Consider the following 27,037-nt stretch of genomic DNA (forward strand, 5'->3'; position numbering starts at 1 on the left):
TAAAAAAGTGAAAAACATGTTTAATGTATGTGACTGATTAGATACTTTTATCTTAAAATGGCTACATTTGAGAGATTAAAAAAATATATTTCCTAAGTACTTCAAGTAATTACTAAAAATTTGAACTCATTGGTCATTGTCCATCATTGGTTGCCATTGATTGAACATTAGATATAGATAAAATGAATATCAGTTGAGTCATGTGAATAGTTCAATACTAATTTTGTGTAAAATGCAAAGAGATAATATTAAAGCTTTCATTTAAAAATGATAATTATTGGATTATGTATTTTATGAAACAAATACCTATATATCACTTACTGTATTATAAACTCAGTTTTTTTCTCTCTATTCTCCAATGTGGATGCTGTAGCATCCACTCCATTTTCATAAATTCATGTATGGAAATCAGTTGTCCATATGCAGGCCTCAGGTGAAATGATAAACACATATTTGGGAGTGAGGCATCATTACTTGTGTTTCAAATATAGAGACTTTCTCTGTGGTATCTGCTTAACTGTCAGCTTTAAGCCAACTTAATTCAAGGATTATAGAAATAAGACAATGCTCTAATTCAACACATTTATAAGTGTTCACAGATCATAATAGTAGCCCTCTTCCAGCTCTCAGAAAAAAAAAAGTTGACAAGTCAGTTACAAAGTGAAATTAAATAAAATCCTCCGATGGAATTAATTAGCCAAACTTGGCCTAAGCACCATTTAAGGAAAATTGCATCTTTTAATTTGTATCAGCAAGAAGGAATATTATGCCTGGAGGAGACCAAAAAAGCAGTGGAGCTCATGGCAATGTCTATCAAAATGAGATTAATAAGTCCAAGGGATGCAAATTCACCTTCATAAGTGTTTGCTTTCAATTTAGAATTTTCATTTCAATGATAATTAAAAGTTAATTATCATATTAAAATAATTATCATATTGTGTGTCATCTTGATGACTACATTGTAGCCAAATAATGCCCCTCAATTTCAGTGCTATTTTGTAATTTTTTATAAAAGATTTATTTATTTATGCATACAAGAGCTGGGGCCAGAAGTGTGGAGGGTGAAAGGATTCACCAGAAACAGGATTGGGGGCCTCCCCTGGTGGCGCAGCGGTTGAGTGCTGGGCTGCGAAGCTGCCCGTGGCCTCTGCAGCGTCGGTTCGATCCCCGGCCACCAGGCGAGGTTCCCACATGGCACGGCAGACCTCTCCGGCCGCGTCCACTGCTCCCCTCAGCAGTGTACTTCAGTCCTTCTGCCTGTTATGCCCTCTGCTCTGGCTCTGGTGAATTCTCTCACCCTCCTGCGTTTCTGACTGTACCCAGTGCTTGTATAAATAAATAAATAAATTGAAAAAAAAAAAAAAAAGAAACAGGATTGGGAGGAGAACAGGTGGATCTACTGAAATACACTGGTGAGGGGAGCAATGGGTGATACAGGAGAGTTCTGCTGCACCATGTGGGTCACCTCCCTGGCCAGGGAATCAAATTCATGCTGCTGTGGACACCTATAGCTTCAGAGTGCAGAAACTTAACCCCTTGCCCCACCAGGGAGTCTTTATTTTGTAATTGTGAGAATTTCATTTGCAATTATTTTATTATGTTAACAACAACCTACAGTGAAAACTTTTTTTTTTTTTCATTTGATTTCATACAGACTGCTACTAGGTATGCATATCCTAATGTTAAAATGACAAAAAAAAAATCATCTCTTCTAATACACATATTTAGAATTACTGTGCCAATTATAAAGAAAAATAAATATTTTCAGTGACAATTTGATATTGAATTACTTCTTCATTGAGGTACAGAGTGTCATAAATTTCTGCAAAATTTAAAAAACAAGTAAAATTACCACTTCCCCTCTCTCTTTCTAGTTCTGGTAATGTCTCCTATGTTAGGTAACAAATGGAGTGACCAGGAGCTTAGATGGGAGGTAGATCTATTGTGTTCTTTTGCTAGATCTTCCATAACAAATGCCACAGGCAGAAACAAGAAATGGATTTACTTAAGGTAGAAGTCCAAGATGAAGGTATTGGCATATTTTGCTTCTCCTGAGGTTTTACCCCTTAGCTTGCAGAGGCCACTTTCTCTCTGTGTCCTAAAAGGTCCTTGCTCTGTTTGTGCATGTGTCTGACATGGTTGTTTCCTTTATCCCAATTATCCTTTTCTTACCAGGACATTTGACAGATGTATTACGACCCACACCAAGCATTTTAAAGGCTTTGTCTCCAAATAGAGTTACATTTTGAGCTACTTCTTGATAGGATTTCAAAGATGAATTTTATTGGGCACTGAGCTCAACCAATACATATATATGTGCACACACATTTGCAGATATGTCCAAGTATAATTTATTGCTAAGCATCCTGTTGTTAGATTAGCCCAGAGTATCATTGCTTTCAACATCCAAATGAAAGAACTTATCTTAATACAAATATTGCCCACAGTGTTCAGCATCAGGAGGATATTAATAATCAGGGAGAAAAAAGGTTTAAAACATACAGAACAAGAAAGAAGTCTATGGGAAATCATTTCATTTACCATTTATTGACTTGAAAGCTAAAAATTCAATTATTAGCCTGTCAAAAGGGGACAAATCTGCCATTGGGATTATTGATAATGCAACAAACACAATTATATAACAAATATGTATTTTTTTTTCTTTATAGAAATCATGTAAATTTCACTAGTGTTTCCTCTATAATTGGGCACAAACTTGATACATTGTAAAACAGACTCTGCCTCTGAGTGAAGTCACACATTTTACACATTTCAACATATCAGACCACATTTTGAGTACAGAGTCATCTAAAATCTGGTGGTAGCAGGCCTCCCTGGTGGTACTGCAGGTTGAGTGCCACACTATGAAGCTGTCCTCAGCCTCTGAGGCTCGGGTTCGATTCCCAAACAGGGAGATACCCACATGGTGCTGCAGACTCCTCCTGTTGTGCCAGCTGCTCCCCTCAGCAGTGTATTTAAGTCAGTCTATCTGTTTTGTTCCCCACTCTGTCTCTGCTGAATCCTCTCACCCTCCACAGCTCTGGCCTGTACTCCACTTCTTTATGCATAAAAATAAACAAATATTAAAAACAATCTGGTGGTACCAAAGTAAGCACTATACACAATTTTTAGCAATGCTGAAAAATGACCTGAAGAAGCGAAGTTTCCAGTGACAAAAACCCTTCCAATCATCAGTACGTCAATGACTCTAGCATAACAGTAATTTTACCACAGAATTCTGTAGTTGAAAATAACATCACAGCAATTTAAATGATTTTAAATTGCTCTATGCTTTGATCATAAATTCATCTCAATGGGCCTCCCCTGGTGGAGGAGAAGTTCAGTGCTGGGCTGCGAAGCTGCCCGCAGCCTCTGCAGTGCAGGTTCAAATCCCGGCTGCCGGCGAGGGTCCCACATGGCATGCAGACCTCTCCTGCCTTGCCCACTGCTCCCCTCAGCAGCGTAATTTGGTCCATCTGCCTGTTCTGTTCCCCGCTCTGTCTCTGGTGAATTCTCTCACCTTCCTGTGCTTCTGACTATATAAATAAATAAATAATTGAATCTTTAAAAAAAAAAAATAATAAATCATCTCAATGCATCAAAAACTTAATGAGAAACACATTGTGTGCTATTTTTTTTTTAAAGATTTTATTTATTTTTATACAAGAACTGGGATACAGGCCAGATGTGCGGGAGGGTGAGAGGATTCACTAGAGACAGAGCGGGGAACAGAACAGGCAGACTGATGAAATACACTACTGAGGGGAGCAGCAGGTGAGACAGGAGAGTGGGATTCTCCTCATCTGGCCGGGATCGAACCCGCGCAGCAGGAGCGGCTGTGGACAGCTTCACAGTGTGGCGCTCAACCGCCTGTGAAACCAGGGAGGCCCAATTGTGCACTATTTTAAAATTTTTACTTTTAAGATCTTTGGCAGTATTTTTTATATATATAAATAGCTGTGACATCTTTTCTCATATTAATAACAATAACTTTTATACTTTTATACTTAATTTTGTATAAAGATTTCCAATTTTCTGAAGAGCCGCCTACGTTGTTTAAGCTTCAGATTCCACAAAATTCGTCTCTGTCCAAATTGCATGGATTGATGTGCTACTGAATTCTTAGAGGTAAATGAAGATGAATGTAGTGTGTGGATTAAACATACTAATGATGACTTTACACTGGACAAAGCCCCTGTGGACCAATACATGCTTATGCATACAGCTACTAAAGCAGTTTTTATAGATGGAAGTGGCCATAGAAATGAGTGAATCTGGTATACAGCTTTTAAGATGAGTAAAAGTTACTCATAAGTTAAATTGATGAGAGCTTTGGGGTAAGAAAATAATGTTAAGCTATGACTTTTTAAAAGTTTTTGTGTAGTGGGCCTCCTTAATGGCCTAGGGGTTAGGTCTCAGCACTATCACTGTTAACAGCCTGAGTTTGATTCCAAGCCAGGGAGCTAACCCACATGGCACAGCAGACCTCTCCTGTCTCACCCTCTGCTCCTCAGCAATGTAATTCATTAAATCTGCCAGTTCTGCTCCCCACTCTGTCTCTGGTGAAGCCTCTCACCCCAATCCCCCCAACTTCTGGCCTACACTCCAGTTCTCCTAACAGCAAACAAACAAACAAAAATTTTGTTTTGCTTTATTGAATTCATAAACTTGGTGTTAGAATTGTTATACAGTAACAAAATAAACTTAAATCCACTTTTTAAAGTATATGATTATGCAACATTATTGTAAGCATTGTTATAAATGCAGTATTAGGCTTCATTTGGAACATTTGTTAAGATTTTGTGTTTATTCAAGTATGAGTAAGTAAACAAAAAGTAGTCACTGCAAATTACAGTGTGTTAAACTGACCAAGTTGGAAGTCTAGTGTGTTTTTTGTCCTGCAACTAGTTAACACTGGCAAATGGAACAATTTTGTGGTAACACAACTATCTCATCATTTGTAGGGCTTAAGTGAGAAGTTCTCCAATAATCTCCTTAAGTTACGGATCACTATGAGTCCATAGTCAATGAACTTCAGATGGAATATGGTAACTGCTATGCCCGGAGAAATGGTTCAGTGTCTTGGCTTCTTTCTCTGTCTCCATCCTGACAAATACTTAAGGGATGTTAGTTCCATAATGTGCTTTATAAATCCAGCAGGGATCACAGAAAATGCTAAAACATCTATTTTCAAAGTTTACTGTGCTCCAATTTCTGTTCATAGCCACAGAAATTTCGTTAAAATTTAAGTTACATTAAAGATTTTTTCTAAAAGTTTAGCATATATTTTATATAAGTCTAATGATTCCCATATATACATGTTGCCTGATATTTTTTCTCTCAACATTTTATTTATTAATTTCTGAAATATAAAGTTGTATTTTTGTTACATGTTATGTTAACATGCTTGACCTTTGTATCAGCACAGCATGACTTAATATAGTTACTTTAAATTTTCCTTTAAAAAACAATATACTTTATTTGGGAGGTAAATAGTTCATTGACATAATAACTGGGCACACAGGCTATTATTTTTTCATTATTTTATTTTATTTAGTGTTTATGAATATCAAACTTGGAAAGTGTGCCCTCCAACTTAAAACTTGATCCTTTAAAATATATAAATATTCCTCCTGTAACAAAAATAAATTTAACTCTACTGTTGAGAAAACAGAAATATTTGGCATAGGTCTCTGAAGGAACTTAAGTTATGTTTCAACTGCAAGAAGGAACATTTTAGAATCCATCTAGAAACGTTTGGTAGAATAATAAGTTTGGTGATGTTGAAGTTCTGCCTTGGAGGGGATAAATAGGTGCATGGGGAGGTGGTGAAGATGAAAACCAGCCACAAACTCACTTACTCAATATTAGCCAAAGTTCAATATAGAATAATATGCAACAATGATATAACAGTCTAAACACATTCAATGCCTAGAAAGTAGGTTGGAAGTTTAGAACCAATGCTCCCTCAGGGACAATATTCAACATATTTGTAAGACTTTGAAGATGAAAATGTTTTATCGTTCATAGATGATATCTTGTGCACAAGATCAATAATTTCCAGGATGCTGGAGACAATCACAAAACACACAGAGTAGCACTAAGTCCTAGATACCTTCCACCATTCTCTGGTATATAAAAGCCAGACCACCACTGACCACCTCAGTTGTCTCTTTTCTATTGTCAGTGTAAATGCTTGCTCCTTGGGACACCCACGGTTTGCTTCTTCCTCTTGCTCCTTGCGACATGCCAGGTGTAGCATAGTGTGACTGCAGAGATTTGTGGATGCTCTGTGGTACAGAAGGACATGAGTTGTCTTCATGTTATCCTTGGTTGAAGGCCAGTGAATTGCTGGAGCCTCAGCATGGTTGTTTGCATTTAGGTTCTTTCCATTAACATGACAATGATTTCATGCCTTTTTTTGGAAGTTTCATAATGTAAGGGAGTAGAGCCATTTTGAGTGACAGCATTCTCTTGAGTACCTTGTCCCAGAAGAGCTTTTAAAATTTCATCCCAGCCAGTATACAGCAATATGGAGAGACCAATCTGTCTCATCTTTCTCTTTCTCTTTTTTTTAAGATTTATTTATTTATTTATTATTTTATTTATACAAGCACTGGGTACAGTCAGAAGTGCGGGAGGGAGAGAGAATTCACCAGAGCCAGAGCGGGATGCAGAGCAGGCAGAAGGACCAAAGTACACTGCTGAGGGGAGCAGCAGGTGGCAGGAGAGGTCTGCGCACCATGTGGGACCCTCCTCCGGTGGCCGGGGAGGAGCCGGGGATCGAACCGGCGCTGCAGAGGCTGCGGGCAGCTTCACAACCCAGCGCTCAACCGCTGCGCCACCAGGGAGGCCCTCATCTTTCTCTTTCACTGGAATTCCACATTGCCGCACAAATACAATTTCTGTGTCTCTGACTAGGTCCCACACAATGCAGTTCTGCCATTCTGCTCAGTCCTAGTAGCCTGGGGTTTATGCGCCAGCATGATCTCCTTCTTCTTCAGCTTCCCAGAACAGCCATGTTGCAGATCACCAGCTGGATACACATCCTTCCATTTCATGTTCCCAGAATGTCTCCTAATCTTTTAAGATTACATGTCAGGCTGGATTAGGGTCTACCATAAGGACCCATTTTAAAAACCCTTATCAATTTTACTCAGTCAATCATATCATGTAGAATTACTCCAATATTTTAGGAAAAAAATTTGTTAGCTTTATATTGTTATTCAGCTTTGTACAACATCATTACAAATAATGTCAACTGCCTTATTTAATATTTAATAAATACTTAATGTAAATATATATAAAAATTTTATAGTTTAGCCATCACATTGAAGTACAATATTTTGTTAAGATATAAAAAATGTTAATATTAGTTTTTGTGGATCTGTCTTCTAAGTTATGAGAATTATCAAGCTGGCTAATATTTAGGAATCTGATATCTAAACAAGATCAGAAAACATATAATAGTCTTTCCTGAGTGAGGGTCTCTCAGTGTGTTTTCCAAGCAAAAACTAAATAGATGGATCTCTAGAAAAAAATCCAGAAGAGGAAATCTTGAAAATTGTATAATCTTTCTACAGTTTCTTGGGAAAAAGGCTGATTTGTTTAAAAAGACATATTAACTCAATTTTAAAATGTGTGATTTGTTCAGTGCAATTTGATACTTGATTTGAACTTGGAGAGGATACAGGATCTTAGGATTATTTCTAGTGGTGCAATCTAAAACCTTGTGTTTTTTTTTCAAAGATACAAGAACTGGGGTACAGGCCAGAGGTGTGGGGGATGAGGTGATTCACCAGAGACAGAATAGGGAGCAGAACAGGCACACTGACTGATATTACACTGCTGAGCGGAGCAGTGAGTAAGACAGGAGAGATCTGCGGTGCCATGTGGGTCAGCTCTTTGGCTGGGGATCCAACTCGTGCTGCGGACAGAGACTGTGGACAGCTTCACAGTGTTGTGCTCAACCCCTTGTACCACGAGGGAGGCCCCTAAAATCTTGCATGTTTTTAATGTGGTCTGACAAATAATTGGCAAGAATATTTTCAAAAAGGATATAAGAGACAACAGGATACCACCCAACATGATGTTATTAGTCTCATTAAAAGGTGCAATATTTAAAATAATATAATACACAAAATATACATCAACGAAAATTCATAAATAGATCAAATGACATATAAAAGTTCAATGTAATGAAAACAATAAGCTTTAAAAACAAGTGGTTAAGAAAAGATTGTGATAAATAATGCCAAGATAACATTATAACAATTTTGATCAAACATTATAAAGGATGAAATTTTACCTATTTGTTACACCACCTTTATAAGTAAATTTGAATGGAATAAAGGATTTCATTTTACAAACAAAATATCAGAGCCAACAATTCTAGTCAAAATAAAAAAGCGTATATCAGAATTTACAAGAAATGTCACTTTCCCTGCTTTTTAATAATGAAGATATCCCTGAAGAAAACTTGGAGAGATTTAATAGGCACAAATACAACATAAAAAAACATAAAATACAAGCAATTGAAACAGTCTTTTAGATATACAAAGTGGCCATCTTATTGGAAAATTGAGAAGGTCATCACTATAAGCACAAAGTAAGAGTACTACCACATCTTGTTTTGAAAAATAAATTCTGCCCCTGGATTTTCTTCTAATCAGACAACACATAATATAAAAATATGAGGATGTTCTTCACAGGAGTATCTAATATAGCCTCAAATTGAATGAAACAATTCCCCTAAGATATGCAAATCAAGTCACATGGACATAAAATTTATTCAGGAACTAAAACAAAGCAATGGATGCAATAGTTCAAGTAATCTGTTATACACTAAATGCATGATTATGTAAACAGGAGTACGCATTTTAGCTAATATGCAGTCATAAAAATTGTTTTGTGTTTGGGTGGTTACATGATAGATAGTTTAATTATATGTTTTTTAAGTCAATGTCACTGCTTTATAAAGAATCCCCTCAAAAATAATATTTTTATTTCCATTCACCACTTTTGGCACATGATGTTGAAATGAGTTCAGGTATTGCTTTCTTATTTAAGGTAAGAAGTTCAAGTTCATTTTCAGTCTATTGTAGAAGATTTTGAACCTCTTTCTCTGTCTTTGTTTTGGTATGTGTATGTGTGCCTGTGTGTGTGTGTATTTCTCTGCCACTCAGCCAACCAATCTGCGGAGAAATAGGCATTGTTCCCGAGCATGGGAAAGCTCGCGGAAGCAATGTGAACTGTGCTCTTTCAACCTACTGCTTCCTGCCGCTCCAGCCTCACAGTAAAGGATGTAAAGTGGCATTATCTTTTTCCTATCTTGACAGATACCAGGTTGAAAGAACACCAGTCAGTCCCCAGGCAATAGATCACCCTTTGTTCTATTTAACCTAGATTGCCCAAGGACAACCTCAACCTCAGAGGCTGGAGCAGGCTGAGCGCTCTGATCCTCGGAGGAGAAATCCCCTCTGCCGAAGTTTCAAATGCCAGGTGTCTCCTTCGTGATCGTTGGTGATGTGTTTTCACTTTGCTTTGCTTTGTTTATGACTAATGACAAAGTATTATGTGTTCGTTTTTTAAACAGGGATGGAAATAAATTATTGGAATGTGCTGGAATCTAATATTTAGACAGCAGCCCCCAACATCCTCTCCCAACATACACATTCTGGAATTCCATCACAGGAGGCTTACAGGGAGACGCCATGGGCTCCGTACCAAGGATGTCTATTTCGTTTCATTTTGTTTTATTTCACTTCATTTCTTTCTTGATCTTCAATGTGTGCTCTGACAGACGTGAAAACAGGCTTTCGCGATACCCAAAAGATCAAAGAGAAAATCCTGCTCTCAAGTTGCTCAAGGTCTAGTGGGGGAGACAAATTAAGAGAGTCTGGGAGCAGCGATGTGGGGGGTGCTGCAGAGACAAACAGCAGACAGACAAACGTCTTTGCATGTCCCTAGACTTTCAGTGGGTGCAGACTTTATGGAGAGTCCCTTACAAAAAGAAAGAAGTCTCCTGACTTGTCTTGAAGAACCTTTAGACATTTGGAGACATGCAAAGGAAGAAAATAAGAAAATGAAGAATGTTAAAGCTTAACATGGGTGGTGGCTCCAGGTCATTTAAACCGTTCAGAGTCCACAGGTGGAGCCAGCAGTAGGACTCTGACTGTGGAATCTTTGTGGTAGGTACCTGGTCTTTCCCAACATGGAGCTTAGTGCCCATACAGATGTAGTTAGCACCATGCCTTGGAGGGAAGTTTGTATGAGTAAAAGAATAAAAGCCCCTTTGGAATCTGAGACAAAATTAAAAACCAAACCAAGAAAAGTTCATCTTAAATTTGCATTTCCCTTAGTCACAAATAGTGAAACCTGTGTGGTTGGAATACAGGGCACAAAGTGGACTAGTGTCTGTTTGTTGAGAAGTCATCATGCTTCTGTCCTCTGCTGTCACTCACCTGAGGAAAGGGGGACCTGTCTGCTCTTCCTTCCCTCCAGCAAGACTGAAGCTGCCACTAAATGAATGAATAAGCTCCCTGTTCTCAATGCTGGAGCCCTACACCCCTTATTCTAAAAGGACTTTAGGAATCAAAAGATGCCTTTGCAATAACAACAAATGACTTCTCTAGAAGAAGAAGTCAGAGAGTGTATATATTTTGTAGCAGGTGGGTTAGAAAATGGTCACATAATGCCAATCATATAGAATAGTTTATATAATAATACAAACTGAAAAGACATACAAAAAGGGTAATTTTAACAGAATATTGCTGAATTAAATTCAAATACGAAACAGTGAATAACACATTTTTTATAAATATTCAATAACCACAAATCATAATTATCTAACAGGAACGTGATTTCTTGAAGGATTGTTATTATTCTTAAAAGAGTGAAGTTTCACATTACATTTTTTAGCCATAGTACAAATAGCCAAAATTTAAATTAAGAAATGGCAAAGAATTCAACAGTTAATGAACTTGATTTCTGAAATCTGGACTGCATGAATATCAGGAGGTTAACCTAAATATAAATTACCTACACCTCATACATACAGAGATATAAAGTCCAAGAAGGATGATTTTGTCTTGACATTAATACTAAGAAATAAACTTGAATATGTCTTTGGAACAGGTTTTCTATGATAAAATGGTATGTCAAACCAATCTACTTTGTAATGATCTCTATAAAATCAATATACCAGAATTGTATGTATATATAATAACACTTCTATATTTTAAGTTTGCTAATAAGAGTCTATGAATTAATAGTGTGATAGAATTACCTGCACTGTATGTATTATCATTTGGTCAATTAATTTGCATTTAAAACTCCATTTAATAACCTGATTTATCTATGGGAATTACAATATTTTACCCACAGTTTTGTCAACCTGGCTCAAGGAATAAAACAACCATCCTAAACTAACATTTCTCCAATTCTATTATTAGCCTCCATTGTGCAAATTCAGCTGTCTGGACCACTATCAAGCTTTAAAAAGTAATCTAATCATTGTTCTTTATCATTTCTAAACATGGTCCAAAAGAGAGATAATACTAAGAATGGAAGCTTTTTTTTTTTTTTTTTTTTTTTGCCAAGTTGAAACTCACAGCATCTTTTTAGATTTTGAAATCACAAACTTACTTAATTGTATAATAGGAAATGAACTTTTAGCCAAAATCAATGCCAATATTCAGCAGTTTTAGGTAAAAATTTGTATATTTATTAAATTTCAAAGAAGGTAACTGGACTTTCAAGATCACTTTTTTTTTTTTTACAATGAGGAACAAGTGTTTTGAAATAATATCTCTCTTGGTTTAATAAATATTACCTCTTTGTCCCTATTAGAAATGTGTGCAGTTACTATTTCTAGTGTATAAAATGAACCCATCTAATCTGCTTAAATATTTGCATATAAGAAAAGAAATTCTGGAATGTATATGTGTTTATAACTACCAATAAATATAAAGATGTACTATTTTTAATATTTATTTCTAGTCTGTATTTATCTTAAGAACTTTAACTGCATTAACCATATATCTGTTGTGAAAAAAAAAATATCAACATACATCCCAGTCTCACATGTGCTCAGCACTGAGGAGAGACATAAAATGAGACTATCTTTAGTTTCACAAGCTGTTCCCACAGGACCCAGGAGGCAAGACTGCCCTGGTCACCCACAGCTTCATTTGTTGTGAAACTGTATCAGCAGAGGAACTACAGGTCTATCTTCAGAGACTCATAATTACCATGATCTCACTGGTCTAGACCTTTTGCTGTAATGAGAACTTAGTTTCACATTTCAGACAGAACACCTCTAGTATGTTTTAAAAAAAAATTAGAAAGCTGAACATCGTTTCATTCAAAAGCAAAGAAAACACAGCAAGCAAAGTCTATTTTGGTTGCAAATTTCACATTATAAAATTGAAGTATAGATTGTTTAGTCTCTATTTTCCCAACAAATGTTAATGGGTTGCTCAGAAGACCAGTGTTGGGTAGCAATACTGGTGTCATAATTCATGGCCAGTGAAACCTGACAAGTAAAAATTCACACCATAAATGATCTTCTGTCATGTTCATAGTGGTGGGGACCTATTCCGGGCCAGAACATGTTCACTAGGCATCAAAAGAGAGGAGGAAAAAGAATGAGTAAAGCTATTTGGTCTTTTTTTTTTACACTAATCATATTACATGTCAATTTTTTTTTCATTTTTTTTTTTTTTTTTTTATAGAGGCATGTTTTTATTTATTTATTATTTATTTGTTTGTTTGTTTATACATGCACTGGGTACAGTCAGAAGCACGGGAGGGTGAGAGAATTCACCAGAGCCAGAGCGGGGAGCAGAGCAGGCAGAAGGACCGAAGTACACTGCTGAGGGGAGCAGTGGGCAGCAGGAGAGGTCTGCGTGCCATGCGGGACCCTCCTCCGGTGGCCGGGGAGCAGCCGGGGATCGAACCGGCGCCGCAGAGGCCGCGGGCAGCTTCGCAACCCAGCGCTCAACCGCTGCGCCACCTGGGAGGCCCTTTTTTTCATTTTTCATATTGTTTGAGACAACTTAATTAAAGTTGGTTAGAGGGATTTGAGATTCTTGAAAGATGGAAAGGTTTTACTAAAAAGGTAAAGAGAAATCAGATATGATGGGATTTACATGTCTTTGGAATAGCTTTTATTCCAGGTAGATCGTCTATCCACGTGAAGCAAACACAGTCTTTAATCACCTCTTGAAATGCTCTGTTCACTCACTGATAGTCATTTTAAGATTCTACATTTTAAGCTTTGGCAAAATGCCATGGGGTGGGGTTGAGGAGCAGAAACCAAAAGCAAAAAGTTCACTTCTGTTCCTTTTAACTATCAAATAGAAGTAGCTACAAACTCCCAATTCTACCTATTATCATTAAATAGCAAATACAAATAGACTCTCTCTTCAAAGTTTAATAATCACATTTCTTCCCATAATGATTTTCACTTTATAAACAAGTATACTGTTAAAAACACAGAAAAGGACAAAATGGAATGCACAAAGATGTCTTACTCTTTGCCTGTGGGAAAAAATGATCCCTAAATCCTTAGTTTTACCCCATTGTAAGTAATTGAAATATTTGTCCCCCTACACCTTGCCTCTCTAGGAAGAATATTCACACCTGGCTTTTAGTCCTCTTAGGTTATAGTTTCTAATCTTTAGCTAAATGTTCTTTTTCTAGGTTTCTTTGTAGTACAGTGTTGCATTTTCGTAACAAATAAATCCATTGTTTCTCTTTCTGTGTGATGTAATTTTCTATCTTGAACAATTGTTGCAGTTATGCTTGTTATTTCATGATAGTTTCCCTTAGGGATATTTCTTTATCCCTAAGATAAGTGCTCTGTAATTATGTTAATCTAAATTCATAAATCAAGACTGTCAGCCTTTTCATTTTTTATTGCTCTTTTCCAAATCATACTTAAATTTGTATGAGTGTCCCAAATAGGGGTTGAGCCAAATTTCAGAAAATTTTGATCTCATGAACAGTGAATATTCAGTGTACTGTGTGAAGTAAAAGGAAATGAAAGTCATTATTGGCTTTCAGATCAAAATTGAGAGTAAAATTGATGAAACTAAAGTTATAAAATAATGATATTATTAATTGATAATTATAACAGCACTCTTGCCCTTCACAAATGAAGAGAGAGAAAATGAGAAGACTTCTAAATTAAATCCAAAGTAGAGCAAATCTGTGCTGTACCTCTTGTTTGGAACCATGGGAGTGAATACTTTGTAGCTGTTGGGTCTTTTTGCCATGGGACAATATAGAGACCATACAATATAGAGACCAATTGAACCATACTGGAGAAACTGATTGGTATCCCTCTGAGTTTGCAAATCCCAAGCATTGAATGAAAGAGCAGTGAGACTTTCGAGTGCCCTTGCTAAGAACAAGGAAGTTAGTTGCAAATATTAAAGCTATCAAACCCAAAGAAGTCTGGAGGGTTGTGAAAATGGAATCCACTTGAAAGTGATGTTGACAGTCCAGCACTGTTCCAGAAGGGAATGTAGGTGTGACAATAAGTAAGAATCAAATAATGTACATTTCAGTAAATGTCAGCATGGATAGCTACACAGTGGCTCCTTCATCAACTCCACAAAACAAAGTTAATATCTGAAAATTAGGTGGAAATTTGAAAAATAATTAGAGAAGGAAAAACAAATCTCATTACTGAGTGTAAACTTAAAAAAATAAATTGACTTTTCCTGAAAGTAATCATTATTATTTTTTTCCATTGAACAGGATAGGGGCTCAAAAAAGAAACTGGATTTCAGAAAAATGAAGTTACATATTGTCACACATTGAGCATTGTAGTCAAAGATATCAATATATACTATTACTCAATCATTGTGCAATATTTACTAAGCACATTTTATGGACCAGAAATTGTAGCACTTCCAGAAAATTAACTGCAAACAAGATAGATATGACCCCTGCCCTAAGAGAGTTCACAAAGTACTGAAGGTGGCAAGAAATGCCATCAAGAACAATAAGTGCAACATGAAAAAATTAAAAACAAAAAACAAAAAGGAGTACATGGGGGAATTCACTAAAATGAGCTTTAGAGATAAGAAGACAACACAGTGCACTGGCATCAACTTTCAGGAGATAGAGAGTACAGGAGAGTTAAACTGGACAAGAAGCCAAACAGGTAAGTGTAGGCAACCATGTCTGCTCCAAATCACCCAGGGAAGTTTTGAAAAATCTCTACACCATCTGAATCAGGATATGCTGATGCAGAGTGCCGATATAACACTCCTTGATGATTGTGAAGCTTGATTATGAAGGCTGAGAAGCAGTAGGCTAACCTTGCTACTGAGATGTGGACCAAAGGCCAGAAGCTTCAGCATCACCAGGAGACAGGAGAGATGCAAAGTTCTGGTCTATCACAGACCTGCTGATATTGAATCTGTATTTTAATAAGATCCCCAGGAGCTTCCTGTGCATGTTAAAGTGTGAGGAGCTCTGGGCTACAAAACAGTTGAATTGACAAGTCTTAACAAGATATTTTGATTTTATCCTGATGGCAATTTTTTTTTAATTAAGTAATTATGTGCCCATGGTTCTCAAATATTTATCTATAGCTTAGAGCCAGTGTTACAGGAAGGGTGCTCATGGTGAACGATAAAGTGGGAGTAATGTAGTAGAAACTTGGAGAGTAATTTGGCAGTTGTTTTATTTAATTTGGGCTTGTACTTTTAGACTTTTTTTTTTTACTTTTTCTACATATTCAGTTTTTTCCCTTTTTTATTTCTTTCTCTAGTTATTAATTTTGTTTAATCCATGATGAATTGGAAATTAAGAAACATTAATAATGATGGTGATGCTGATAAAAGGGTAGAATCAATCAAATGATGCTTTTATATTTTATAAGGACTGAATTTATCTCATGGGCTAGGTAATATTCAATATTTATTTCTATCGTTCCATACATTCAATTAAACAAACATCTATAAATGCCCTGCTATGTGTAAACTCTTTACTTACGAGAATGTACAAATTCCTTCCTTAGAAAGAATGGTGCACTAAGAAGGGAAGGGTGAAAGCTAGTAACGATCACATATGGTGAGCTACAAAGTATTCTCTGTTAGTTATGGGCACCATTGGAATATAGTCCCAGAAGGTGGTGATCAGATATGTTTAAAGTTATGTCAACTGACTTTAGGACCCGAACATACTCTGCCATTCCAACCGAGGAACCATAAGAGCTGAGCCTTAAACACACACACACACAAAAACTTTCAGCAAGAGATAACAGATACTCTTCAGCAGTTATTAACAAATAACATGCAACAGTATAAATGGTTTTCTGGACAACAATTTTATTTTCGAGACAGTTAATTTATTTAATGTCCCAAGTAATATAATAGAGTCCATGTAATTTGGTATGCATAGCTCAACATTGCAGGCAGCTTGTAATATTGCCCATAATCATGATTTCCAAATCCCCAGTCAATAACCATTTGCTCACTTGCAAACCATTGAAGCAATGTTGACTGTGATGTATTATTCACCTGTATGTGCACCAAAATCCCACATGCTGTCCATAATATCAAGACTTGACATTAGGTAATTAACAAAAGTATTGTTGCCTTACAGTATCTCAAAGTACAAGACAACCTATAGGATAAATCTGACAAAATGTTTTCAAGAAAATTTAGAACTACAGAACTATGAAGTGACTCAGACTTTGAAATGACCTCAGTTTTGAAAATATAATAGATTTTCATAGAAGTATTACCACTTCCAGGGCCTCCCTGGTGGCACAAAGAGTTAAGCACCACACTATGAAGCAGCCTGCAGTCTCTGCAGCACGAGTTTGATCCCGGGCCCTCCAGGGAGCAACCCACATGGCGCAGCAGACCTCTCCTGACTCGCCCGCTGCTCCCCACAGCAGCATATTTTAGTCAGTCTGCCTGTTCTGTTCCCCACTCTGTCTCTAATGGATCTTCTCCCCCCCTGCATCTCTGGTCTGTACCCCAGCTCTTGTATGCATAAATAAATAAACCTTTAAAAAAAAAAGAATTATTGGACCTCCCCGGTGGCCAGTGGTTGAGCGCTGGGTTGCAAAGCTGCCCGTGGCCTCTGCGGCACCGGTTCGATCCCCAGCTGCTCCCCGGCCACCAGAAGAGGGTCCCACATGGCGCGCAGACCTCTCCTGCCGCCCGCTGCGCCCCTCAGCAGTGTACTTCGGTCCTTCTGCCTGCTCTGCTCCCTGCTCTGGCTCTGGTGAATTCTCTCACCCTCCCGCGCTTCTGACTGTACCCAATGCATGTATGAACAAGCAAAACAAACAAATTAGTAAATAAATAAAAAACATGCCTCTATAAAAATAAATAAATAAATAAAGATGTATTTCCACTTCCCAATGAGAAAAACAAAGTTATTTTTGATTTGAAAATAAATTCCAGAATAATCTTCTTATTTACTCATCACTATATATTTATAAATCCAATGAATAAGATATAGGCAGGCAGTATATATATTAAGGGTGATTTGCCACATGTCATTACTTGTATCTCTAAGGTTAATTTTGTAACTTATTCCATAGTTAGCTATAATTTTTGAAATTTTAAAATGCTTTATTTCTCATTAGAGCTTGTGTTTTAATGCAACTTTATATAATCTGCATCAGGCTCATTTTTGTCCTCCTATCATTATGTAAAATGTGAATAAGTTAGAATAAATGAATAGAGCCCCAAAGAGATGTCTTGAAAGAAGCACCCTAATTCAATCATCAGTAATGGTAATACCCTAAGGTGCTGTCATTTTATAGTCCCACTAAAACATATTGCATCACATAGGTTTTGTTTTTCATTGCTTACCAGGTTTGCTTCTGGTGATGCCAGCTTATTCCTTAGATCACTAATTTGTCCCTATTATTGCTTTTTAAGGAATATGTCATTAAATAAAAAAAATCACAGCCTAAAGAGGGCATACAAAGGGTTTGAATTGTGGAAGTATCACCTGAACAACCACATGATCTCTCTTTACAACTACTTTAGAAAGTTTTGGGAAATTTAAAATAACATTATATATATTTTCTTTAAGACATAAATAAAATAATGAATCAAACTTCATTATTTCATTGGAAGAAAAAGAATGTTTTAATATTTGCACATGTGTATATTTTAAACCCAGAAGTATACAGCTTTGTTCCATGTATTTGCTTTTGGAAGAAACACTGTTTACCTTTGGTGCAAGACAAGTTTTTTTTTTCTTTTATTGATTAATTTATTTATTCAACTATCCATTCATTTCACACACAGTTATTGAGCTCTGCTATGTGTAAATCTCTGTGGGCAAATCACCGAGTAAAGCAGACAAACATTCCCTTTATTAAATAACTAATTTTGGGTGAAAGAATATAAAAGACTGACAAGCTAAATATTAAGTATATGGCTTAGTATAAAAAATGGCTTCTGGGTATGTAAAACTAGTAGCACTTTGCAAATGGAATTCGCAGTATTTAGAATGGCAGTTGCAACTAAAATGATGTTATCAGATAAGGTTCATCAAGATGGTGATATTTGCTTTTTTATTTATTTTTTTAAAGATACATTTATTTATGCATACAAGTGCTGGGGTACAGGCCAGAGGTGTGGCGGGGGGTGAGAAGATTCACCAGAGACAGAGTGGGTAGCATAACAGGCAGATTGACTGAAGTACACTGCTTAGGGGAGAAGCGGGCGAGTTTTAGGTGAGGTCTGCTGCACCATGTGGGTTGCTCCCTGCCTGACTGGGGATTGAACTCATGCTGCTGTGGCTGTGGATAGCTTCATAGGTTGCATATTAACCCTTGCGCCACCAGGGAGGCCCAAGATGGTGATATTTGAACAAAGATCTGATGAAGCTAAGAAATTTCACTATGCTGAAATGAGAAAGGTAAGAATCCCGAATAAAATCAATAACTTTAGAGCATGACTGTTCTGTTCAAGGAAAAGGATGCCACAAGGCTAGAGGAGGATACAGAGGCAGATAAAATGCTTTAAGCCATTGTTAGTATTTTGACTTTTATCCTAAGTGCAAATCTTTTCAACCTTGTTGCTATTAATTGCTGACACTGTACGTTCTAAACTCTAGTTGCCCATAGCCACTCCAGATATGAGCACCAATATTTGGAGAGATCTCCAAATGTTGCCAAATATCCTCTAGGAAAAAAAATGCCCCACTGAGTTCCTACTGCTGTCAGTGGAATGGAGGAGAAAACAAGTGGAGCAGTGTCATGCCAAATTCACATGTACCTCAACCTATGTGAGCATAATCTTTTTAGGAAATAGGTTTTCTGTGGGATAATCAGGTTAAACTAAGGCTGTGCTGGATTAAGGAGTGTCCTGAATTCAAAGACTGAGGTCTTGATAAGAGAAATGAAAGGGTTATTGTATTTAAAAAGATGCAGATGAAGAGATACCAAGAAGACCACATAATAATTGAGACAAAGACTGGAATGATGAGGTTGCAAGAGAGGGAATAATAAGGATTATGAGCAATGACCAAAAGTAAGGAGAAAGACAACAAAGGATTCTTTCCTTGAGTATTCAGAGTGAAACAGCGTATCAACAACTTATTTGTAACTTCATTCTGTTGGAGGGAGAGGATGTCCTGAATGAACTCCACAAACTCAGGTTTTATGGACTCCACCCTATTCCAGGCCAAAGAGATGCAAGGCACCAAGGGCTGCAAATTGCATAATGCCGTCACCACTGAAGTGAGGATTGCTGGGAACTAAGGGTGCAGTTAATCAGCCAGACTTGGTATAAAATCAGAGACATGTCAGTCTAGGGGGTGGTTGGTTTTTCATCGGTCTTCAGAGACTTATTGGGGTCCCAGCTCAGTGGAACTGGTAGGATGCATTCACCAATATGTATCTATCTCTTTCACCCTGGGTTATGCCTTTCTTCATTCCCCTTTTTGTAAATAAACCTTTTATTAACCTTTTTTTTGTGTGTGCCTGCAGTTGAGTCTCATTATAAGTTCTTTTTAAGTGTGTGGGTGAGAACCCACACTCAGGTCAGCTCATTTCACATATGGGGTTCCACAACTGTGAGAGAATACATTTCTGTTGTTTTGTAACCATTGTGGCTGAAGCCAGCTACTGTTACAGGTGGTGACCCTGGAGGGATTTACTGATGAGGACAGATAGCCCCAGGGAAAATGCTAAAAAGTATTGTATTTGGGGGTGGATAAGGGACTGCAGAAGGAGCTGCAGATTATGCAGCCTACGGAATTCAGCATTTGAACACTCAGTCTTTAGGATTTAATATTCTGGATTCAGTGTTTGGGCCCCCACCACACTGATCTTCCAGAAGCCTGTTACCGGCCTCTGAAGGTGGAGGCCTCCAGCAGCCAACCTCAGAGAGGAAAAGTTCGGAAGCTTTGCAGTGAACAAGCAACTAAAACTGTTCCTGGTTTTGCTGCGGTTTCAGCCTAGTGGAGAAGGTGGGAGCAGGTGCTTTCCTGCTGAGTTGCATGATTGTGGCCACTTCTTGGTTCGTTAGGCTGCTATAGCTGCTGTTTTAAGTGTGACTTGTCTGGTGCTGTGCTGGGGCTTCCCAGCAGCACCAGGAGTGTCTCCTGTTGTGTCTTTTGTTGTCCTTATGATTTGGAACCTGGCCTAGTGTCGGCTGCCGCATTTCCACAGTGGCAGGAAGACACCATCTTGGACATGTGGCCTATTGTTCAGGAAAGGAGCACTGTGTCCTCAGTGGCGGAAAGACATGGCGGCTTTTGTTTAGGACTTGCAAACACTGGACACTGCTTCGGATAAGGTAAAAGCCATTTTTGGCCTCAGTAACTCTTTATTTTTCCCTGGTTTGTTAAATAAATCCCATTGTTGTTCTCTGAGCCTGAGTAGTCTTAGAACTGTGAGCACGAGTCAAGACTCAGACAGTGACTGGTAACCTATTTGGGCAGTTTTCTTGGCTGGTTTTAGTGCCCCTTGCTGTCTTGTATCAGTTTTGGTTTTTTTTTTTTATGCATACAAGAACTGGGGTACAGGCCAGAGGTATGGGGGGTAAGAGGATTCACCAGAGACAGCACAGGGAAACAGAACAGGCAGACTGACGGAAATACACAGCTGAGGGGAGCTGCAGGTGAGACAGGAGAGGTCTGCTGCACCATGTGGGTAGCTCCCTGGCTGGGGATCGAACTTGTGCTATAGTAGCTGTGGACAGCTTCATAGGTTGCATCTTAACCCCTTGCACCACCAGGGAGGCCCTGACTTGTATCAGTTTTAAGCCACCAAATTTGTGGTACTTTGTATCTGCAGACCTGGCAAATGAATACAGATGGCTTTATTATGTGATGATAAACAGAGGTACTTAGTTTTAACTCAATCACTCTGGATGCAGTAAAGATGCCAGAAATTTGGGGACAATTTGGAAGAATGGGAAACAAAGTAGAAGCTCAGCTCAATACTTAGAAGCAGACAATGGCATATTGGAGCAAGAGAGGGAACCATGAAGATGGTAAGGAGGAGCAGGAGCCTCTGAAAGTTAAAAGTAAATGAACAGGAATTGTTGATGGACTGGATGTAGGGTATGAAAGAAACAGAGTAATTAACAATAATTACAAATTTTAACTGAGTATAGAGAAGCTGGAGAGTACTGTGAATGGAGATGTGCAGCTAAGATCAGCAGTTTAGTTTGAGAAGTGTTGCATATGAGATACAAATGAGATATCCAAGGAGAGTTATTGTGTAAGTAGCTTGATAATGTGAGTCAGGAGCTTAGGTAGAGATTCATGCTGGAGATAAATGTAGAAGTCATTGGCATCTAAAAGAAATTTAAAGAAATAAGATTGGGTCATAAAATTAAGGTGGTATCTGTAGATAGTAAGTGAAGCTTTGCCCAAAGTTAAAAGGCAAAAAAAAGTAAGGGAAGGAATCAGCAAATAATGATGAAAAAGAGTAGCCAGTGATATACTAGCCAAATCAAGAGGATGTTGACTTCTGAGAACCAGGCTTTTTGTTAATTTCTAGTATCTAAAAATTCTAAAATCTATATATTTTTATAACAAAAACCATAAATTGTGTTATAAATTTGCAACAGGAACTGTCAATAGTTACTTTTAATGTTACATGCAGCAAGTGAACATGTATCTGATGATTAACGGATAAATATAATTGACATTACAAAAAGTTAAATATTTTGCTGGACTATAAATAGAAAGCTTCCTGTCAACAAAATTAGTTTAAATATGTGCCTGATGGCTTTCTGACCATGAACAAGAAGAATAATACTAGATAATGACAACAGAAATTTCCTATGACTGGATTTTCTTATCTTGTGTAAGCACGGGCTTTGTTTATGGGACACTAAAAATTCCACAAGAACAAAGAAAAAGAAACAGTGAAACATTTCAGTAGGATATTCTAGATATTCCTATCTTGTTGATACTGGATCTATAATTTTAAGTTTTCCACTCACTCTCTTCTGTCCTATCAGAGAGAAAACATGTCTCCATTGATTTTAAATGATGATATGGGGTCAGTTGAATCTCAGTAAGAAACAGATAAACTATCAGGAGAATTATAGGTGCCTTGGTGGTAGATGTGGTATAGTAACATATACCTGAACAGATGGGATCATTTATTTCTAAATCATATACAGTGTTGTAAACCACTGTATAATAAAAAATGTATTTAAAATAAGAAAATCTGAAGTTTACTACAATGGTGAACTTTAGGAGATTGAGACATAAAATTGTCTATAAGTACAATCAAGGTAACAAATTTTAAAGTAATATGAAAATTATTATTTGCCTACTCTCAAAAAAATCAGAATTGTTAGACATCTTAATCTAATATCAATCTATATTGTAGATTCTTACTATTTTTTTTTTTGGTACCTTGCTTTATTCTAAGAAACATCACTCATTTTTCATTTATGTCATAGTTTCACACTTGGATATATAGAGCTGAAAAATAACCCATCAATGATTATGTCATGAAAGAAAAAGAACTAGGTTCAAACATTTCTTCATAATAGGGCTAATTTAGGGGCCTCCCCAGTGGTGCAGGTGGTTGAGTGCAGTGCTGTGAAGTTGTTTGCAGCCTCTGCAGCACAGGTTCAATCCCAACCATCTGGGGAGATACCCACATGGCACAGCAGACCTCTCCTGTCTCGCCCACTGATCCCATCAGCAGTGTATTTCGGTCAGTCTGCCTGTTCTATTCCCTGCTCTGTCTCTGGTGAATCCTCTCATTTTCCAGCACATCTGGCCTGTACCCTGGTTCTTGTATGCATGAATAAATAATCTTTAAAAAAGGGCTAATTTATAAAGGTGTAGCTATAGGGAGACTAAAAGAAATAAAGCAGTAACACAGGCTTTATAAAGCTTACAACCAATGTGTTACCCATTCTTGGTCTAAAGGGATGAGGGAGTGATTTTGACTGGCAGTGCCCACAAGGAGAAAATCATGTAGTCCTCTCTTTTAAGAGGAACAGTCACTATTGGTACAGGAACATGACCATCATGAAGTTGCCTCACAAGGAGGGAGTCAGAAAACTGCTTTCTCCACATCTACTTTCCCCAGTTTTTCTCCTTGTTCCCAGAAACCCTACCAGATATAATAGGACATAGAAAAATTTAACATATTCTGGGTAAGTCAGTCTTCCAACAAATAGAGTATGGATGAGAAAGAAGGAAAATGACTTGAAAGGAGTAAAATGAAGCTGTCCGACACACTATACTTCCTTTGATCTGGTTCATTTTACTCAGTCTACTTTATTCCTCTGCTGAAGAAATAATTTATATGAGAAGAGGTTTTCTTTTTTCTTCGAAGGTCAGGGTTCAATGAAGCAGGTAAAACCTCCTTTGACAATTCATAATTTGTTGTTATTGAGAATAATTTTAAAAATATGCATCCCTTGAAAGCTAGTGTTCTTTATATGGCATATATGACTTTACTAGTCTAGTCTTGCATGTGAATGAAATCAAACCACAATAATTTCGAATAATGAAGCAATAGTATTAATACTTATGCTAACTCAATGCCTAAGAGAAGTACCCGCAATCATTTTATTTTCAAAAGGAAAATAAATCTTTTTTTCAGAAATGCAACAAATGGAGTGATGATAGTCTTCTGAGAAGACACAATTGTCAGGAATTGTGGATGTAACATTTCTGAGAAATTTTATTTAAATTGAAATTTCAGTGTTTCATCTCCTGTTCAAGGTCCATCATCCTAAGACCAACTAATGTTGAGCTGCCATTTTTGTATCACCCTCATATTACCAACACACTCTATCCATTTTAGTTTCACTGTTAGAAAATAGAAAAGTCAGCATTCATTTTTAAGGACCATAAAGTTATTAATAGTTTCCTGTTATGTGTTTATCATTCTTGGAGTATTCACAGTCTGGTATTTTCAAAATATTGTCATAGATTTTCAGACTAATCCCATTCATTGTTTTGGATGTCGAGACTTTCAATGATGGACATATCGGTAATCCTTCTTTCTGAGGTTCATGTCTGCAACTGTGGGGTCCATTATTCACACTGATGACATTCCAATAACATGCTGCATGGTTTTATACTGAATGCACAATAGAGCTGCCTCAACTAAGAGAGAGAAAGGAATTACAATTAAAGGTTAATGTCACTTTTCATAGTAGCTTCACTCTTTTGAAACAGATGTACAAAAAGGGGCCTCTAAAGTCTGGTATATTTATTAGGCATAGAGCATCAACAAGTATCAAGCACAATGTCAAGGAGGAGTCTTTCCTCCTAGGAAAGAGGAGTTAGATAGGCTGTCCATTGCAGTTGGCCCTTCTGATTGAAGTTGCCAACCTGCATGAGTTCCGATGACTTGCACTTTGGCTGCAATTTCCTCTCAGATATGAAGTCCAAGGTAAAAGCTGTAGTAAAAAGTAAAATAAACAGTATAGTCCTATTAATAAACAAGGCACATTTCTAAGAGATCTACGTGTAAATTCTCCAAACCGACTTTCAGTGAAAATGTGAGCTGCTATGATTGTCATCATTAGCCATAGAAGTTAATCACATTGCAATAATAACCTAATAAAAAAACCAAGATCACTTTATCTTCACTACTTGCACTTATGTGGTTCAAGAAACTATATCCAGTTTATCAATACAAATTGCTGTATTTCTTCTGATATGGAAATATTCACACTCTAGGGTTAATACACTCTAGGTAATAAAGATTGTCTTTGCATGTGATAATTAACCTGGCAGAAATCAATGGAGCCTTAAGATCCAATGCATATGTTTTTAGTACAATAAAGGGAGAAACCCACAATTTCAATGTTGATATCCCAAAATTAGTGCCATTTTGGAGAAAAAGCAACTTTCATATTTGTAAGAGCCTAACAGAGTTAGATTGTCATATGTGTGAAAAAATAGTTGCATGCAACAATTTTATTGAACTGTAAGTTTAATATATTGGTTAGTTTGCACAGTTCATTGATTTGTTTGTGCTTTGGATATTTGCTGGGATAATGAATGGTTTCCATATGAATAGAAAAACTGGGCAAAAGATATTGGTTTCAGCGAATCAATAGTTAGAAAAATATATTGGCTATGGCTACATTTCCACAATAGTTTAATGCATTTCTTTTGGAACATACTTTGTGTAAACATGCAATATGCTTATTTCTTTTTAACTCCAGGTTTAAATAATTATAATTGTTAGGAATCTTCTTTGTCAAAGGAATAAAACTTGGAATTGAGTGGATTTCACAGGTTAAATGGCTGTCATTATAAGAATGTAAACATGATAAATCTTATCACATCCACTTACCTCTATTAAATTTTATTTTGACACAATTTTTTCACAGATTTTAGAGGGCAAAAGAGATCATCATTTATTAAAGCACAAAGTAGAAACTATTAGCATATGAATAAAAACAAGTACAAAAATATTCAGTACTAAATCTACGTGACAGCATGGAGTAATCAGATGAAATCATCTTCAATTGAAAAAACAGAAATTTAGTTTTCCATCATACCATCAACACACTCAAAATATTTTTTAAATCTCTTTCCTTTTATATCTGTAATTTACATAAAGACAGCCTATCTTTTCACTTAGGATTATGTTTATTGATACCTGGTTACCCAAAAGCCACTGAATGGATCAACAATTGCAGAGGAAATCTATAAAACCGCTATTCTATATGAAAAGCAAATGTTGGCTGGTGTGTGCATTTCTGAAACCAGATTCTGTTTCATTTATTAGATCTGTAAGTTACTAAGTGCGTCGTTATTTTCCTTTTTATTTTTTAATTAATTGAGATATAATTAATAAACCACAAAAGTTAACTATTTAAAATGTGCAAGTTAGTTTTATTTTAGTGTATTCAAAGAGTTCTCCATCATTGTCATTAGCTAATTTTATAATATTTCACATCCCAAAAAGACACCCTGTATGCCTTAGCAGTCTGCTCTATATTCCTCCTTCCCCAATAACCTAGAAAATCAAATCCTCTATCCATTTCTATAGATTTATTTATTCTGGATATTTCATGCAAATTCAATGATGTTTTTACACTATGTGATCTTTTGTGAATGTTTTTTTGTCAGTTAGCATGATGTTTTTAAATTTCATCATGTTGTAACATGAAATAGTAAGTCATTCCCTTTTTATTCCAAAGTAATATTTCGTTATATAGATATACTATACCACATTTGGTTATCCATTTATAGTTGATGACTATTTAAACAGTTTCCACTGTTTCAATAGTATGAATAATTATACCATAAACTTTCATGTATATATTTTTATATGGATGCATGCTTCATTTATGTTGATTGAATACATAGGAATAAAATTGCTAGGTCATATAGAAATTGTATGTATAGGGCCTCCCCGGTGGCGCAGCGGTTGAGCGCTGGGTTGCGAAGCTGCCCGCGGCCTCTGCAGTGCCGGTTCGATCCCCAGCTGCTCCCCGGCCACCGAAGGAGGGTCCCACATGGCGCGCAGACCTCTCCTGCCGCCCGCTGCTCCCCTCAGCAGTGTACTTCGGTCCTTCTGCCTGCTCTGCTCCCC

General features: G+C 37.0%; 1 long non-coding RNA gene and 1 pseudogene across 1 annotated transcript in view; one reads left to right on the forward strand and one right to left on the reverse strand.

Annotated features, from left to right (window-relative positions):
- Window positions 1-6,107: 6,107 nt before the first annotated feature.
- On the reverse strand, window positions 6,108-7,056 carry LOC119238122 (26S proteasome non-ATPase regulatory subunit 10-like; annotated as a pseudogene).
- A 13,244-nt stretch (window positions 7,057-20,300) lies between these two features.
- The window catches only part of LOC129145425 (uncharacterized), a 136,793-nt gene continuing 130,056 nt past the window's right edge, over window positions 20,301-27,037 (forward strand). Inside the window, exon 1 of the long non-coding RNA XR_008550961.1 lies at window positions 20,301-20,792. This is a non-coding gene — a long non-coding RNA (uncharacterized LOC129145425). The remainder of the gene's footprint in view (window positions 20,793-27,037) is intronic.

Source organism: Talpa occidentalis, unplaced genomic scaffold (genome assembly GCF_014898055.3).
Source record: "Talpa occidentalis isolate TD23 unplaced genomic scaffold, MPIMG_talOcc4v2.1 talOcc4.11, whole genome shotgun sequence".
Taxonomy (NCBI): Eukaryota; Metazoa; Chordata; class Mammalia; order Eulipotyphla; family Talpidae; genus Talpa; species Talpa occidentalis.